The sequence below is a fragment of the Symphalangus syndactylus genome, chromosome 20 (genome assembly GCF_028878055.3).
Source record: "Symphalangus syndactylus isolate Jambi chromosome 20, NHGRI_mSymSyn1-v2.1_pri, whole genome shotgun sequence".
NCBI classification, from domain to species: domain Eukaryota; kingdom Metazoa; phylum Chordata; class Mammalia; order Primates; family Hylobatidae; genus Symphalangus; species Symphalangus syndactylus.
The window spans coordinates 66,270,672-66,276,510 of NC_072442.2; the positions used below are offsets into that span (position 1 = coordinate 66,270,672).

The following is a 5,839-nucleotide window of genomic DNA, read 5'->3' on the forward strand; positions in this document are numbered from 1 at the left end:
AGTTTATCCTCCGGTCCCGGCTGCAGAGACAAGCACCGGATGTGATAGGGCTGCTCAGGGCCGCCTCCGAGGTTAGTGCTGCCCATGGGAGACGCACAGGGAGGCTCTTCCAGTTCCCCGCTTCCTCCCCCAGTGCCCTGCTGGCCACTTGAGCCCACTGCCTGAGTCTGATCCCACAGCACTGGTGAGCTTTGGCCAACAGGCACTGCTCGGCTGCAGAGCAGCAATTTGGAAAATAAACAGGAAAGACGACAGTGAGAAGGAAGAAGGTGAAAAGTCTCCCAGCTGAATTCTTGGCTTGGGGGCCCTGGTTGGTGCTGTGCAGGTCAAGGCTGCTGCAGGACATAGTTGGGGGTTGGGGGTGGTGTGGGCAGCAGCATCCCTAGCCAGAGAGAGGCGGCCGAAAATTACCCACGGCTGCCACAGTGGGAGGCCCCACATCCCTCTCTCATCCTCCCACCCCTACCATCTTGGATCCAAGATGAAGAAATATGTGGTACCATGTGGTTCTCATTACCATGCTCTCCTGTCCCCTAAGGCTCAGATAAACCAAAACTGACTCCTCCCAGAGACTGCTGGCCACCACTAGGGACCCCTGCCCACATATGCCTTTTTGCCCATTACCACCCACCTTGTACCAAAACCTTAAGACTCACTGCAAAAATAAGGTGGATGAGAATCCCCACCTCAATGTTGATTTGTAAGAAAGCAGCTGATGCCAAAAGACATAGGGAGTGCCCAGAGTTCCCAACTCAGAAATATAAATAAATGTGGTCCAAGAGCCAAGCTAGACTGTGCAGAACCAAGGAAACACACAAAATGCTTCAAAGAGAGGTCATCTCTGCTCTGGTTAATTCAGATTGGTCTTGTACTCTGATTGTGAGTAGCTGTCTTCTTCTGGTGTTTCAGTGGGATCACCCAAACTCAGTTCACATTCATATCATCAGTTATCTCCTTTCATCGAACACCACAGACATGAACACAACTATCCAGAGACCCAAGGGCTACACAGTGACTATCTACAGGAGTGAGGGAGTGTCAGGAAACTCAAAGGAAGAGGCGCTTTGAAAAACCAGGTGAGGGCCGGGCGCGGTGGCTCACGCTTGTAATCCCAGCACTTTGGGAGGCCGAGGCGGGTGGATCACAAGGTCAGGAGATAGACCACGATGAAACCCCGTCTCTACTAAAAATACAAAAAATTAGCCGGGCGTGGTGGCAGGCGCCTGTAGTCCCAGCTACTCGGAGAGGCTGAGGCAGGAGAATGGCGTGAACCCGGGAGGCGGAGCTTGCAGTGAGCCGAGATTGCGACACCGCACTCCAGCCTGGGCGACAGAGCGAGACTCCGTCACAAAAAAAAAAAAAAGAAACAAAAGGAAAACCAGGTGAGATGTCTGAACTCAAAAGTTAAGATATTTGCAAAAGGATGAGGTTAATTCCTGGAAGCTGGGCAACATCACCTCAGCTTACCCCAATCAGGCCTCTGGGCTGGGAGGTCAGTTCTGTGGGTGAACATAGGATTTCCTGTCTGTAGAAGGAGAAAAGCTTAGCTTTTTCCTGCTTTAATTCCTCATCCCAACCAGGAGCACCTTCTAACCTTCACCCAACAGCAACCCTTAGACCCTATGGATTCAAGGTTGGCCTGGGCCAAGGAGCCAAAAGTCAAATTCGGGTGGCAATGAGGATCTGTAAACAGCTGCCAATCTTTTGGAAATGCTTGGGAAATAACTTCCCAAAAGGTTTCCCAAATAATCTCTAACAACTTTTGACTCTAAATGGACCCTCTAGAGTGCTGTGGACTCATGCAGGTCCTTCTGGTTTATTCTGGTTCAATGCATATTTTAGGGAAATTCCCAGAGTCCACAATATCCCACTAAAGTTAGGGTGGACTCTTCACCAAGCAGACACAAAGCAGCCAGAGAATACGCAACTGTGTCCAATGAGCCTGTTTATGGCTCCCAGAATGATGGCCAGGGAGTCTCTCAGCAGCTGTGATGTGATTGGTGAGCAGGGATCGGCAGCTGCAAGGTGACCCACTGCCCAACCCCACAGAACACACCACACACCAGGACAGCAGACCCCTGGCTGGAGTCTGAAAGCCAGATCCTAGTTTGGGACAAACCAGCAGTGACTAGTTACAAGTATGCACTCAGAACCAAGGCTCACTTGCTTCCCTACAGACATGCATTCACTTAGTCCACCAGGAAAGGAAAAAAATAAGAGTTAATTTACTTTTTATTGCCTCAGAATTCCAAGGTTTAATGTATCTGTCAGTTTGAGTGCAGAGCAGCTGCTGGCCGATACAATGCAGCCCAGGCCAGCCCAGGTGACTGGGGAAACACATTTCACAGAAACAAACCAACACACACTCCTGGCTGGTTGTTTGGGGGATACTGACTTGGGGAATCAGATTAACCCTTCAGGCTGAGGTGAGTTCTGCAAACAGCTGTAGAAAGGCAGCTGACATCCAGGGAACTGAGAAGCCCTGAGAACTGAGAAGTATCTGAGAAGAGGGGCCATGGGTTTCTGTGTCCCTAAAATTTTGCTTTTCTCACAGGAGAGTTTACCCAACTGCAGCATCCTCTGACAGATTAAGGTACGCCAGGTGAGACACGTTACACCACAATAATCTACCTTCTTGCCCAGAACTCAGAAAGGCAGTCTGCCAGCTTCATAGGGAAGGGGTCAGGCAGGACTTTTTCTGAAAGCTCCACTGGGGCAGGACTGAGAGGAGGAGAGAGTCTGAAAAGAGTGGAGCACTAACGCCTGACCAAGACTCAGTCCAACTTCCTGGCAAGTCTAAGGAGGACGAGGCACTCACACACTCCTTCATATTTTACTGGGGGAACAAGCTGACTGGTGATTAATATCAAGTACAATGACCCCATGTTACAAGCCTGCTGGGGCCTGTGGAGGTGGCCATTTCCTGTGTAATACCAGCTTGTTTAAACACTAACATTCAAACTCCACAGCTGCAGAACAAACCCGGAAAGAGTTGAGTGAGAAGAAGCCGTGCATTGTGTTTCAGAGCTATGGAAGATCAGAGAAACAGTACAGATGGGAAACAAGTTGGGTCTTCTGGTTCCGGGAGTGAGGAGATCTGGAAATACAGCCAAGATGGCACAGAAGCTAGGCACAAGGATGCCGAAAAAGAGGACACCCATGTGGTACAAAGACAAATGGCTGTAACAAGAGAACCACGCCTAAGACATGCAATATCTGCCTTTTCAAACGGCTTCCCTGTGGGCCATTATATCCTAGCCTACAACTGTCCACATACAGGTCAGAGGCTAACATAAGACCACTGTTGCCCTGGAGAGCTTCTCACTCCACTGGAGAAAACTGCAGGAATTCAGCAGCTAATAGCAGAAATGGACTTGAATCCAGTAAGTCTGGCAGAGTTAAAAGAATAATACCTGGGCTTGAAATGGCTTAGTACGCCTCTTGGAAAGCCAAGATGTCATGCTAACTCTGTTTGCAGTGGGCGAAGGATTTGATTCTGGTACCTCAGTGCTAGGTAGCTCAAGAAGCCCTGGGCTGGGCTGGAGATGGGGAGAATTCTATGTAGCTCCTGGAGATTTCTAGCAACAATGTGTCATCCAGATGCCACATGATACAAAGAAGAGACAAAGGTATCAAAGGCCACCATTCCAGGAGTTAAGATATGAGCAGCAAGATACCATCCTCTAAGAATAAGAGATGTTTACTGGGTGACCACTAAAGAGTACCAGACTTAGATGAAGATAATCCTTTCTATCTTTCTCGTTTATACAAACAAGTCAACTTGGGACTTTGGGAGAGTACTCACCCTAAATCAATTTTGCCTAAAAGGGCAAATCAAATTCTGAAGCTTAGTCATCCTGCCCTACTGCAAGAATATAAACCTCTCCATGTTCTAAGCAGGGCAGCTGGAACCCTATGGCCAGCAATAGGTCACAGTAACCTCGTTCCAGGATTTCTCAAGTATCAGAGCACCTCTACCATCCACTGCCCCCAATATGCACGGGGTTGGTGCCTTATTTGATTTCAGTTCTCCAAAGCCACCCTCATATGTATAGCCTCTGTCATATCACTATGGTGTGCTAAACCCATCAGCACTCTACGTTTGGGAAAGAGCAGCCCCTAGGGGATCCTGACATCTCCACGGCATGAGTGGAGCCCTCGGCGGCCTCCCTGGTGCGGATTCTCACGGTTCCTGCCTCTCCAAACTTTTAGCTGTAACCACTCCAACACGTCTTCTTAGCTTAGCACACACTGGACCCAAATAACCTCAGCTCAGAGCTGGAAAGTACTCTCCCTGGGGTCAGCTGCTGTACCCTGCTGGGGTCAGACTGGAGCCTTAGGCCAACACCCCTTCCTCTCACAAGGAGTCCTATGGGAGGCGTGGGGAGGGGACAGGGGCTCCTGCCGTGGGAGAGATCACGTGTGCCCCACACTCAGCACTTGGAGGAAGAGGAACCCCCTGGTGCCAGGCTGTAGTGCTAACGCCCCAACCCGGAGCCAGGGAGACTGGGTGGGGAGCCAGGGTAGCAAAGGGGCTTCCCACAGTCACCACCACTTCCTTCAGGGAAGTGCTGATGGACTATTACTCAGTGACCTCCTAAAATGCCCTTTTGGGAAGACGTATTAAGCGTCCTTGAAGGGGTGCCGATTAGACTTGGGATTAGTTCTTATTTCAGAGCTGCCCTATGAAGGTGAGTGAACTAGTTGTTTTTTAACTTGAGAATTTCTATCTCATCTAGAGTCAACACATGGAAGCTCCCTGAGGAAGTCAGCTTACTGCGTATGCCCTACGTATCGCTCTTTCTCCCTATGTGACAAGACCTCAGAGGGCTCCCTACGACCCCTCTCCAGTGTGCTCTGTAGACTATGGAAGACGAACCATGGAAAAGCAGCAAGTACAGGAATTTCTAGAGTTTTTTTTAAACAGTACTCCAATCCAACAGTGTGATAAATGCATCCGAGCTACAATTAGGAAGATATATAGCATCAGAATGCGAAGGTCTGGGCAGCCTGGTGAAACGCGGGTTCTCCAGAGCCCCAGCTATGTTTCCCATTATGTAACCCTGGTCATGGGCAGACAGCCAGACTCCAAATGAAAAAGAGACTCTGGCTTGGCACTGGTTCTATTTTCCTATCCTCATTCGGGGTCAGCGCAGTGTCATACAGCTGCAGAGAAAGCTCTGGGGATTAAACCTGGGAAAGCCTCCAAGACCAGGACCTGGGTTCAAGTACCAGCTGAAAGCAATAAACCAACTGCCACAGCTGGGCTAGGTTTGGATGTTCTCAAAGTCCCCTGACTCTTTCACTTACTGAGAACCAGAGATCAGGATAAGTGAAGATTTGGCCTCAGCAGAGACTGAAATGAGGTAGGCTGTCCCACTGCCCTAGCCTTGCCAAAGGTCCTGGGATGCAAGGGGTCACTATGCTCAGGTTCATGAAGCCTGCCGCTCTACTCCTCTCCAGCACGACTTTCCTTGTGCTCACTTGCCGAAGTAGGGGCACTGCTGCCTCTCCCTTCTCACCGGAGGCTTGGTGTGGAAGGGAACACAAACTATGCTAGCAGATGGGGCAAGTAGATGGGCCCTCCAAACAAAGTAGTCTGTCCTAAACAGACCCAGCACTCTACACTGACTTTCACAGTGGCCCCAGGCCACTTTCCACATCCTACTATAATCCTCTATACCAATAATCTCCTGGGATTATGAAGCCATTCTGTTACAATCCCTAACAGGTACAAATGGGAAATCAACTTGCTTCCATACATGCTGGCTCTAACACGCAGATCTAATAAGTGCCACAGTGAGGGAAGGCACACATGCCCAGCAATCCTGCCCTCATC

The 5,839-nt window shown here is 49.7% G+C and overlaps 1 protein-coding gene across 8 annotated transcripts in view; it reads right to left on the minus strand.

The window, feature by feature from the left end:
- The window catches only part of SMG6 (SMG6 nonsense mediated mRNA decay factor), a 248,399-nt gene that overhangs the window by 112,316 nt on the left and 130,244 nt on the right, over positions 1 to 5,839 (minus strand). The window lies entirely within an intron of this gene.